The 12,704-nt window shown below is 45.1% G+C and overlaps 1 protein-coding gene and 1 pseudogene across 3 annotated transcripts in view; one reads left to right on the forward strand and one right to left on the reverse strand.

Annotated features, from left to right (window-relative positions):
• STOX1 (storkhead box 1) overlaps nucleotides 1-12,704 on the forward strand; it is a 44,380-nt gene that overhangs the window by 15,947 nt on the left and 15,729 nt on the right. The gene's annotated exons all lie outside the window — the stretch shown is intronic.
• Nucleotides 1,453-9,087, reverse strand: LOC141579147 (large ribosomal subunit protein eL28 pseudogene; annotated as a pseudogene).

Raw genomic sequence — 12,704 nt, forward strand, 5'->3', positions numbered from 1 at the left:
GAAAGCTAGTCGGGGTGGAAGCTTAGCAGGATGAGGTATGTGTGTTTGTACCTAGAATTTGTTTCATGATTGTCCTTTCATACCTGTTTCAGATTTTGATTCCTATTAGAATACAGGCGGAAAAACACCTGCAAGGAACAATTTTGATGTGTGCCTCATTCTGTATGTTTGCTTATGTTTTTGTCACAGCCTTTGCCAGAATCTGTTTCTCTTAAACTTTTCATTGCCTGACTCTCTAAGAGTATAAAGGAATGGTGTGCCCTTTAAATGGTAATTGTGGGTCAATAAAATGGTCTGTCTATGGAGAGCAATGGTGTTTGGTGATGGTGCTTTTTGGAAATTCCAGGGCTATGTTTTGTTTTTAAACTAAGCTTAATTGTCTAGCCCTGCAGTTGCCCATAGTTATATTTGCTGGTTCAAAGCCCTGTAATAAAAAGAACTTTTTTTTTTTTTTTTTAGTATTCTGTTATAACTGAATCAAAGCACTATGAGGTTAGTGGTTTCTTGTGTCTTTAAAGAAAGTTGAGTGGGAGGGTATAGCTCAGTGGTAGAATTTGTGCTTAGCATGCAGGAGATCCTGGGTTCAATCCCCAGTACTTCCATTAAAAAAAAAATTAAACAAACCTAATTACCTACCCTCTCCAGCCACCTTCCCCCCACCATTAAAAAAAAAAAAGAAAGTTGAAGACAATTTTCTTGGAAGCTTTTAAGCGCAGGGCACTTCACAAAGACAGTGCCTTCTATTTCCATTCTTAGCCTTTCATCCCACGCAATGGATTAGGGCATTATTTTAGGGCTTTATTTCCCAAAGTGGAGCATGTATAGCATCGGTGGTGGTAATACAACTTGATTTAGGTATAAGTTTAAACATTAAACATTTTTAACGAACTAAGATAAACCAGTTTAACAAGTGGTGCTGATTTTCTACTTAAAGTACAGACAAAGTTTCCTCAGTAACAATTTTAATATAGTGATTTGAAGTTAAGTGTTACATATGTGAGTAGGTCCCAAATGTCAAAGGTGACCCAAATGATTGATGTTTAGGAAACAGTAGACTAGGGTTTGTTTCTAAGACACTAACTTTTCGACTTCACTAATCTGTGAGGAAATCCCTGGTGGTTTTGTGTTGCAAAAATTCCCAGTTCAGTACTGTGTTACACACTCATTTTAAAGTTGACGCTTTCTCAGTAGCTGATTCCATGACATCTTGTTTATTTATACTTAGACTTTTATGTGGTTTTGGCAGGCCTCTCAAGAGTGTGGGGGCTATGGGAAAGCTGTAGCCACGGGGACCTTACTGACTTGGACTGCCAGCTTCAGTTACACAGGGTGGAGGCGTAGAGAATGAGGGGAAAGAAGGAAGAGTAAGAGGTGTTTTCCCTCCCGACACGTACTAGTTCTGATTCTCCACAGATGCCAGCTGGGTGTTACACAATTAAATTCTGACACTAACTACTCAGAGTTAGTGTCAGACTCTGTAGGTTTAAGGCTTCAGTCCCACAAGAGTGTCTCTACTTCACATACCAGTTGAAAGCACTGGGTCCCCAGGTTACCGGCACCTCTGTCCAGTTTGGCTACAAAGTCGAGAGTTCCCACAACCACCCTCCCCAGGTTCAGTAATTTGCTAGGACAACTCAGAAGTCAGGAAAGTGCATTACTTACTGTTACCAGTTTATCATAAAGGACACAACTCAGGAACAGCCAAATGGAAGAGACGCATAGGGCAGGGTATAGGAGAGTGGTTTGGAGCTTCGTGCCCCCTTCAGCACCTGATGTAGTTACCAACCCAGAAGCTCTCCCAACTCTGCTGTTCAGCAGTCTTTATGAAGGTTTCAGTAAATAGATATGATTTAGTAAATTATTGGCTGTTGGTGATCAATGTAGTCTCCAGCCGCTCACTCGTCTCCAGAGGCTGGGGAGTGGGGCTGACGGTCCCAAGCTTCTAACCAAGGTTTGGTCTCCTGGCAGCCAGCCCCCATCCTGAGGCTGTCTAGGCCTGCCAGTGACCCTTATCACTAGGGAAATTCCACAAGGTTTAGGAGCTCTGTACCAGGGACTGGGAAGAAAGACCAAGTATCTTTCTACAGTATGATAAGAGGGAACCTGTTTCCACACAAAGTCGAACACAACTCCGTCTTTGCAAAAAGAATGGGAGGAAGAGGGAGTCTCAATGTTCTAGTACATTGGGATGCCCCATGAGTAAACTTAATCATGTGGGTCTTGATTCACTAATTGTCCTCCAAATGTGGCAATAAGAAGTCATTAAATTTTAAAATCTTTTAATTAGAGCATTTTGGGGTTTTTAATATTCATCTTTATTAATTTTATCTAGAATGCACACATCAGGTGTTCTGGATCAGAGATTATTCTTTCATCACTTTAAATATGTTATTACAGTGCTTTTTGGCCTCTGTTGTTTCTGGTGAAAAGTCAACTGTTAATCTATTTGGGGCTCCCTTGTATGTGATGAACTGTTTTTTTCTCAGTGCTTTCAAGATTGTGTCTTTGGTGGGTGGGGGAGGGTATAGCTCAGTGGTAGGGTGCATGCTTAGCATGCACGAGGTCCTGGGTTCAATCCCAATACGTCCATTAAAAAAACGTTAAAAAAAGACATTAAAAATATATTTAAAAAAAGAAAAAAAGATGTCTTTGGCTTTCAGTATTTTCTGATGTATCTGTGTGTAGAATTAGCCTACTTGAAGTTCTTTTAGCTTCTTGGATGTATAGATTCATGTTTTTCAGCAAATTTTGGAAGATTTTACTGTAATTCAGATTTTTTTTCTGCTCCTTTCTATTTCTCCTATCCTGATTGGTGCCTTTAAAGGAGTCTTACATTTCTCTGAGGCTCTGATCATTTTTCTCTTCTATTTTCTCTGGAATGCTTATGTAATTTCCTCTATTGATATAATTTCAGGTTCATTGATTCTTCTACAAGTTCAAATCTACTGTTGAGCCCCTCTAATGATTTTAAAATTTTGGTTATACTTTTCAACTCCAGAATTTTCATTTAGTTTTTATAGTTTTTCTTTATTGATATTTTCTATTTGGCAAGGCATTGTCTTCATACTTTACTTCTTTAAGCATGGTTTCCTTTAGTTTTTGGAACATATAATGGCTACTTTGAAGTCTATATTGTTTTAATTTAATTTGTTAGCTGGCATCTTTATTACTCTGGGGGAGGGAGGCACTCAGGAGCTCTTGGTGGGCAGGTCTGCCTCCTCTTCACCATCACATGCTTCTGGCTGCACAGGGTGGCACTGGATCTGTGAATGGCGGCCATGCGCAAGTCCAGGCGGTACTTGTTCTTTCGGATGTGCTGGGTGCTGCTGAGGGTGGCTCGGGTGTTCTTGTAGATGGTGGTCAGCCCATAGGAAGCGGCTGGCTTTCGCTGGCCAGCTCTCTGCTTCATTACCACCACAACACCTTTGCTGTGGGCTACCAGGTCTTGCGGTGGATCAGCCCAGTGTAGCGGAAGGAGTTGCTGGCCTTCAAGTTGTTGGGCTCAGTGCTGTCTGCCTGCTTGTTCTTCTTGATCAGGAAACTGCAGCAGTTCCACACAAGTCCACTGCAGATGCGTGGACACAGTGGCAGCTCCTCTCATTGTGGTGGCAGGAGACAGTTTCTGTTGCCAATTTTTTCGCTTACGTAAGGGTCACAGGTTCTTGGTTCTTTGCATGACTTGTGATGTTGAAAAGCTGGACTTTTTAGGTAACATAGCAACTCAGGATACAGATTCTTCTTTCCCCTCGCCAGGAAGTGTGCTTGCTTTTGTGACTTGACTAGGCTATTTTAGTGAAATATGTTTCCCTTGAAGCATGAAGCCTTTGATATTGCTCCCCAGAGAGCACAGCCTTTATCATGCATACAGTCACCCTGGGATGGTGGTTTTAGCAGGGCTCTGACTGTCCCTGATCTCTTAGTTACGACGTCTGCTTCATTTGGTACTACACCACTCTTATTAGGCTGTAATTATCAGCTGTTTGCTCTATTGTTTTCAACAATGCTCTGGGGCAAACTTGCTCACCAGTCTGTTCCAATTAAATGCTGGCAGGAATTGTTTTTGAGGTCAGTCTCTGAAGTTTCTTCTGACCCCAGGAGGGCTCTTCTTAGCTCTGTTTCTGGTTCTCTGTGTGCACTAGCTAGTCTGTAGTTTAGCTCATTATTCTTAAAAGGAGCAGTTTCCAGGAGTGCCCTTAGGCTTGAACTTTCCTACACACTTTTCAAATAAAGTCAGTTCCTTTGAGGAGTGCTTTGGAATGTTTTCTTAGGGACTGCTTCTCCCTCACTAGGCAAACAGAGCCACTGCCCTGGGTGCTGGGCACAGTGAGAAGACCAGCTTGCTCTCCTAGGGTGGAACCTATGCTCTGTGAGTGAGCTGGGATGAAGGTGATTGGAGTCCTAGTATTCTTGGACTGCTGCTTTGGGACAGAGCCAGGACTGGGTGGGTAGAGACTGGGTAGAGGAAGGGAATCCCAGATCTCTCAGTCACACTCGCCAGGAATTTAAATTTAGCCTCTTCAGCTTGGTGTTGGAGGGGATGGAAAATGCTGGCAGCTTGCCTTTCCCAGTAAGATTCAGTAAACCTTGCTTGGGAGCTGAGGAGAGGGAGTCTGACGTCTTGGTTGTATTTGCCTGGAGTGGAACTTTCATCAAACTGAGCTGGAGTGGGGCAGACGGGGAGGGAGGTGGTAGTGGCCCAATTGCCACAGACTCTCATTGTTCTTACCAAGTTTCACTAGGTTTTCTTGAATAAATGTTTCCTTGTCTGGTGTGTGCTCTTAGAAGAATTTCCAGAGGCTTTGAATAGTTGTTTTATAGTTGCCACCAGCTTTGTTTTGCTAGGAAGTGGTCCACGGAGTTCCTTGCACTCACACCCCAAAGTGGAACCAGATTACTTTTTACTTACATAGCAACTGCATCAGTCCTGGGGTCAACTCCATGAGAAGCAGTTGGAAAAACCTCCCACACAAGTGGCTGGACATTCCATAGGCGTGGGAATGAGAAAGACGGACTTTCTCTGCTTATACACAGGAGAAAGTCAGTTGCCCCTTGTTTGCTTCCAGAAAGGAGAAAAACCTTTGCTATTCGGAGACAGGATGGAAGCATTCTGGGCTTGCTGACTTTTTGCAGTGTAAACACATCTCTCCAGGGGTCAGATAAGCTCCAGCTTTCTGACCTAGAGATGTCTCCAAGGTCCTGGGCCTCATTTTCCCTTGAAATACAAACACATACCTCCAGAGCTGGGTGAATCTATCTGGAGTTCCCTATCTATACAGTTGCAAATTAATTTTCTAAGATTTGCTCTTAGTCCAGGATCCCAAATTTTCAGCAAATTTATTCAAAAAGCCCAAACTCTGCAGAAATACAAAACTGTTTTCTCTCTACCCTATGATCCCACCTCTTGTGTTTCTCCATAGTTGGCTCTTGGTAAATTTCCTGATCATCTGCCATTCCATGGGTTATTTTGTTCTAATCCGCAGTGGGGGCAAGAACTGAATCCACTGGGTTTGTCTTAAACAACGCTTTTACCCAGGAAGACTTCAAGGGCAGGATGAGGTCAGTCCCACTGTATTGGTCTTAATCTCAGCCTCCAAAGCTCTTCCTGGTTTTAGTCAGTTGAACAAATCTCATTTATCATAAAGGTTTATACCTTAGAATGCCTGGTGGCTTTCTCAGGTTTCTGTATTAACTTTGCCTACCTGGCCCGAGGCATACACCCAGGTAGAGCTGGCTATATTAATATTTTGCACAGACTTTGCCATGTCCTGCAAAAAAGAAACCTATAACTTGCCCCAGTGAGTTGAAGCTGGCCAGAATGCCTCTGAGGCTGAGACAGGGTCATGAATCACTTCAGCTAAAGTGAAGAATAAATTTCATACCACCTTTCTAATGGAATAACTCATATTGTAGGTAAGCTTCCCACAGAGTACACGTCTGAGGGTTCCTTGGTCTACCTAGGGTATTTCCTTAAAGACTTGAAAATTTCTGATAACCACCTCCAGTGTAAGTTGGTGTTTAATGCCTGCCTTTCATACATACAGCCCCAGAGGGCCTACATGGCACCCCTGGAAACAAAGAGTTTACAATTACTAGGGCCCCCAAGAGGGACAACACATCAATTAGTCAGCACAAGTGGGCAGGATCCCTAATGGGGCCTCCCACTAGTTGATAACTTTTGGGACTCTACCCTTCAGCCCAAAAGATTCAGGTCAGTCCAGTTTTTGCTTTCAGTTCAGTTTCAGGCAGTCCTGCTTGCTCATGACACCAGTTCATCTGTCCCTGAGGTGTGGTTGTCATCTGGAGGTGTTCTGCATGGAAAACGCAGGAGCTGGGACTGTCCCCTCCTGTCTGGTCAGCTGTCAGGCAGTGAGTGGTCAGTTTGAATTGGGGAGTGGTTAGGAAAGGGGCGCAGGGCAGCTTGTGGGGAGAGCAACTGATGAGTTCTCATTGTGGGGGGAGGGTCCCAGAGCAGATTCCAAACAACACAGATCATTAACCCCTGCCCCCACCCTCCATCTCCCTTCTTGCGGCCCTGCTTTTTGCTTTTCTTCCATTGTTACGAAGTCAGTGAGCCTCATTACTATTACTTCACAGGTTTCTTCCAACATCCTCCCCTCTCACCCAGAAGGGTTGGGTGCAAGAGAGGCAGAAAGCCTCCTCACAGAACGTTTTCACACAATTCAAACAGAATTATTCAGTCTAAATCTCCTAAGACCCCTTTCAGGAAAGCTGACCTGGGATTATTGTTAGGGTACAGAGAGAAGCATACATTGTATCCAGGAGAATGTTTAAGGCAGAGTTCTGAATTAATTTTTTTGAAATAGATTTTTGGAAACAAGCCCCCCACCCTTACTGTCCTGACAGTGACCCAGTGAAAAAGCTGGAGAGAGGAGCAGCCCTCCCTGACGACAGCTGCATTGAATCATCAAGCTACCTCACTGAAGTGTAAGGTGAAAAGTGAGTCAGACCAGCAGCTGATTGTTGAGTGACCTCTGCCAGAACCAAAAAAGGCACAAATTGCCCAGCTGCAAAACTCAGAAACGCTGAATCCAAAAAGCCAACAGTAATGAGATCTTCCCAAGAGGGGGCCCACAGTCTCATCTGCTTTAGTCTGTCCCTCTACCCGAGTAGGTGGAGGGGCTGCACTCCTTGTGTTTTGACCTTCCTCTGTCTTGCAGCTTTCCTAGGAATCCTGCCAGGAAACAGTCAGGCTTTCCTGATCAGCCATGGCCTCTTCAGAGAACAGCCCTTTCCACAGGCTTCTGTGTGTGATCCAGGCAGGTGCACCAGCACTGATGATCCGTTTCCACAGCTCACACCACAAAAGTGTGCCTATCAACAGTTTCAGGGTCTGAGTTCTGCTTGCGGAGCAGGGAGACCACACTTGTTTTCAGCTTAACGGAGCTTAAAACCACAATAGGCATCAGTGAGCCAGGCCCAGGCAATTGAAGGAAACCTTGTGAATCTAGGATTCCCTCTAATTTCCTCCCAAAAGCCAGCTGCTTTTCCTTGCCTGGGGCAGCAGCAGGTATAGCTGCCCCTTTCTTGTGCAAAGCTGAAACGCTGCCTAGCTATCGGGCCTTTCCTTTCGTGCAAGGATTCTTTAAAAACTCCTTTTACCTGTCAGTCATAGAGTTAACCCACAACTTTATGATCTACTAGGGGGTAATCTGTTTTCCACAAGAGCTCATTAGCAGGCTTGAAAGCCTCTTTCAAAAAGGCACATACCTAGTAACCGTATCAAAGACTCCTAAGGTATACCTTAAACTGGAAACTGCCTCCCTTCTCATGCTCTCTTGGCCTACTACCTTTCCTAAGGCAAACATTGTGGCCACAATCCAGCACAGGAACTTGTTCTGTATCCCACACCTGGAGTCCAATAAGATTTCAGGCCTCCAGTTTGATGGTAAGAAGCCAGCAGTTTTCTCATTTGCCAGACCTTAGGGCTAAGAGGCATCCATTTCAGTCACAGGTGGCAAAAAGCAAGTGTGTCCCATTACACTTCTTTTTGTGTCTTTCTCTAACTGAGATGAGATGATCCCTCTGGAGCAGTTATGACAAGCGTATAACATCCAAATCAATTTCTGCCATATATTCAGATGCAGCAGCATGGAAAACGACACAAACCATTTTTAAACTCTCTTTTTTTCCCCACTGCAAAGTTTTGCACAAACTCCTAGCAGTTAAAGTCAGCATTTACAGCGATAAAAGTCACAGCTGTGGGGAGAAGCTGCTTCCCCCCTTGTGGGGAATGCAGAGGGAGGCAAAATGCAGGCTGCACGTGGCATGTTAGAATGGCCCTCCCTTTTCCCCCATCTGGCCTATATGAGAAGGCTCCAGGACTTTTCTGTTCACTCAGTGAGGTTTCGCTCTGTACTCCTCAGCATCTCCACTTACCCATGCGCCGTGTCTCCTCTCCACATAGGTACACCGTGCTGGTATCCAATAGAGCCATCACTGTTCCAGTCTCTCGTCCACTCCCGTTTCCGCCGTATAAAGGGACTAGGGTGGTGCCTTCTGAAACAGGAAGATCAGCTAGGGCAGAAAAGGAGTTAAGGGTCAGAGAGGAGCAGAGAAGTGTCTCCAAGATAGCAGTCCAGACTGCTTCCCTGCGGTACTGGGCCGCTTAGCTCTGCAGTCCTAGACCCTCTCCTCTCACCTGTGCCAGAGAACAACCTAAGCTTCTCTTGTCCCACCTAAAGCCTACCTTTAAGAATTTCCGGCCCAACCAGAGGATGAGAGCAAAATCCAAAAGTGCCATTAGGGCTGTGTTTTCCAAGCCTATCTCCTAACACCTGGCTGACAAACTTCCTGATACTTTCAATAGATGTGCTTTTCGTTCACACAGATCCTCTTTAAATCCTGCTAACCAGCCTCGGAGTTCTCATCTGTCTCTCCCAGCAAACCACGGGACACACAGGCGCCCATCATCCTTGTCACCATGCCCGTTGGGCTTTTAGTCTTCATCCTTACCAACTTTATTCTCAATGCTCATGAGGTATTCTAGGTCAGGAGCAGATTAGTTATTAATTTATGCAGTAATACAAATAATATTATTATGGAAGTAGTTATAACTGCATCAGCACCCCTTGCCTCAGTGCTTACCACTGGGGCAATGTGACGAAAGCCAGACGGAAAAATCTCCAGCATGGGTGGTCAGACACGCCATAGGTGAGGGATAGAAAAAAATGAATTTTCTTTGCTCACAAACAGGAGAAAGGCAACTGCTTCCTTCTCTCCCAGATGGAAGGCGGGAAATCTTTGTTGCATGGAGACAGGCTGGAAAGGATCCTGGGTTCTCCCTCTAACCTTTTGGAAAATAAACACATCTCTGCAGGGGCCAGAGCAACCTGGTGACTCCAGTTCTTATGACCTAGAGCCAACTCCATGGTCTCAGGCCTCACTTTCCCTTGAAATGTAAACGCACCTTCAGATTTAGGTAAATCTCTCTAGTCCTCTCATTCTATACTTGTTAAATTAACCTCACTAAGAATCCCAAGTTTGCAGCAATGTTTATCCAGAAAGCCCCAACTCTTCCAAGTCAAAGATTCTGCTTCTCTTGCTAACAGTTTGCTCCGTTGGGCCACGTTGGGAGCAGAACAGATGCAGGACTCCCATGACCCAGGCAGCTCCAGGCAATTCCACAAGAATTGTCTTTGCTTCCATATCGGAGCTTCGGTGCCAGGCTAAAGTGTGAAGTGGCAGTGGGAAGGGGAGGAGGTGGCTTGGGCAAGAGGGTTGCTGAGTGAGCAAGCGATGAGAAAACCTTCCGTGTGTGGGTCATGGGAGTACTGTCAGTTCAGCCCTTGGGAGAAGGGCTATTTCTTGAGTAAATAGAGAATGGCAGTCTTAGACTCCTAAAAAGGAAGAGGAAGGAGCTAGGGAAGCAGTAAGCTAGAAGCAATGTACTTAAAAGATATGTTAGAGCCCGTTTTCTGGGCTGAAACCCAAGAAAGAGTATGTGCATTTGTTCTGCGTGGGGTTGGGGAACCACGACTGTGAGGACGGCAAAGGGAGAGGTCAGGGAATCTCTGCAGATGGGTCCCACTGGTTTCTGCCTGGACAGCCTCACCACATCATGTGTACAAACCTACACTCTTTCTCCCAGAATGTAATCTGAGAAAAGGCCTGGCTGCCTTGGGTCAAAGGTGCGGTAATGGATGGCTTCGTGTGAAGTAGGTGGTCGGCTCCTAGAAGCAGTGACCAGATGACGCTCACATGTAAAGACCAGAGCCGCTGATGTTAAGCATGACCTACAGCCTCTTTTAAGATGTCTTAGGGTGGTGAACTCTACATTTCATTCCTAAGGCACTAAAGTCCTGTGGAGGTGCAGTCACATCTGCCCAGATGTAACATGAAGCCTTCTGTGCTGAAGAAAAGGGAATTCACAATCTAAAAATAAAAAAAGTTTATGTCTTTAAAGTTTCTAACAGCCTAAAAGTACTTCTTAGTGAAATACTTTTACATGAATGGTATCCCCAGAGTGGCTTTTATCTTTTAATAGTTAATATTTCAGGAGGCCAAAAGAGTCTATAACCAACTTGAAAGCAGCTGGAGCAAAGCAGACTGGGAGAAGTGAAAGAGAGCATGGATGCAGAAACTCAGTGTTGCTTTCCAGACTGGGGCAAGAGTGGTTCAGAGGGGCAGAGAGGGTGGTGGACCCGGCAGAGCAGCCCTGCTGGGGGGCACGGGGAAGCACAGATTAGCCTCCCTGGATTCTGGGCAGATCCTGTTCATTATTCTGAGTCACTCAACCCCCACCTCCTTTAGTAGGAGAGGAGCAAGCAAGGCTGCAATCTTGTGATGCTTTTTGGGGGTGTGTGTGTGTGTGTGTGTGTGTGTGTGTGTGCGCGCGCGTGTGCAGCCTGGAGTAAAAGGCAGCATTATGTGTGTTTATCTCATGATGCAAATTAGAGCTCTCTCCCAGCTCTCTTCACACTCCAGAACCTAGTCCTCTCTGGAGCAGGAGGCCTCTGCTGGGCTGGATCCACCACTACACAGCCCAGACGTGGAGACCTGGGGCCTGGGTGGATCTGCGCTCTTTCAGGACTGAAGACAGCTTTCTTTAACAAATGATGGGTTACTCACCCCTCAAATATAAGTGAGGTTATTAATTATTTGCCTCTTTAAATCCTGAGTTAATCTTACATTGATGTTAACAGTGATACTGACTTACTGGCCCTATTTCATAGGCTTCCTCTCAGGAGAGATGGGAGGGCATCCTGTTCTTAGGGCTGTAACTGTAGATGCCTTTTTGAGATTGAGCTGTAACAGCTGTGACAGTTCTTGTCTTCCCCTCTGTGATTTCTACATGCGATAAGGATATTCTTCCTCATCTAGAGTAGAGTGCCCATTGTAACCTTTTTAGTAAGATTTCCCCAAACAGTTAAAAATTAGCAATACTGCCAAAACTTCTGCATCTCATTCTTCTCATGGCATGCCCCTGACTTAACATGATATGGGTAAAGTAGCAGGAGCCCTGACACCTTTTCTGTAAATACCCATCAGTGTGGTGTTCTAGCTTCAGAGCAGTTAAGGCGTGGAAATAAAAGCATCCGGCCGGTATAAAATCCAGAAGCTTAATCAAGCCCTAAGCAAGACAGGCATTTTGCCCACAGCAGAAAATATGAGGAGATGAATGTCAAATGTCCTTGAGTAAGTCCCTTGGTCAGAGATGTATTTTGTTGCAGATTATAGAAAGCCCTCTAAAACTGGCATGAACACATGAGGGGTAGATTTGTCTCATCACAGTCAGTTTGGAGGTAGGCAGCCCCAGGGCCAGCACAGTGGCTCAGCAAGGCCATCAGACAACTGGGCTCTTTCTTTCTTTCTGCTTTGTCTTCCTTAGTGGATAGTCTTTTGATATCATGCTTTTCACCTCATGGTGACAAGGTGACTGCAACCTCTTCAGGACCCAGGCTGGAAGAAAGACTCAGGAATGAAAAGGTAGAAGATGGAGGAAAGGCCTTTCCTTTGTGAGGCCTCTTCTCTTGGCAGTGGCGTAGGGCCACCTCTATCTCATTGACCACCATGATGTCACATGTGCCTGGTTTTAAGTGAGGCTGGAAAATTGAGTCCATAATACACTTTTCTGGCTCCACACTCAAGAGGAAGGCAAAGAAAAAGGTGACTGGGAATGTGGGTTGAATGTGCCAGTCTACAATTTCTGCCACAAGGGGTCACAATAAAGTATTACTGGAAGAAGGCAAGGCTAGCAGTCAGCTTTACCAAACATACATTGTCTTCTCCTAGATGGGGGAAAAGTCATGGTCACGACTGGTGTCTGGTCAAGCCAGCTGTGGAAGTTGGGAAAAGGAACGTCAGGATTGGCTAAGAAATCCATCCATGCGCAGAACCATGCCCTACAAGAAGCACTCGAAGTACTAATAACGACATGGAACAAGTGATAATCAAGATTAATATTCTTAATTTGGGAAGAAAAGTTAGAGAGTGCTAATATCAGTAGAACTGATGTGTACTTTGGATGTTTCTCCAGAATAACGTTTGAACCAAATACTGTTGTTTGTATTGAAGAGTCAATGATGAATCCTCAAAGAGGGCTCGTAGTCAGTTAGTGGAAGTGGAGGATTTGAGTCCAGGTCTGCCTGACCAATTCCAGGACTCTCTTATCTTCTGATGCCTTAGGTGCCCTGAGGCCCCAAAGGGACAAGTCTGGCTCATCTTCCTCATGACGGTCGTGCTCA

Source organism: Camelus bactrianus, chromosome 11 (assembly GCF_048773025.1).
Source record: "Camelus bactrianus isolate YW-2024 breed Bactrian camel chromosome 11, ASM4877302v1, whole genome shotgun sequence".
Taxonomy (NCBI): Eukaryota; Metazoa; Chordata; class Mammalia; order Artiodactyla; family Camelidae; genus Camelus; species Camelus bactrianus.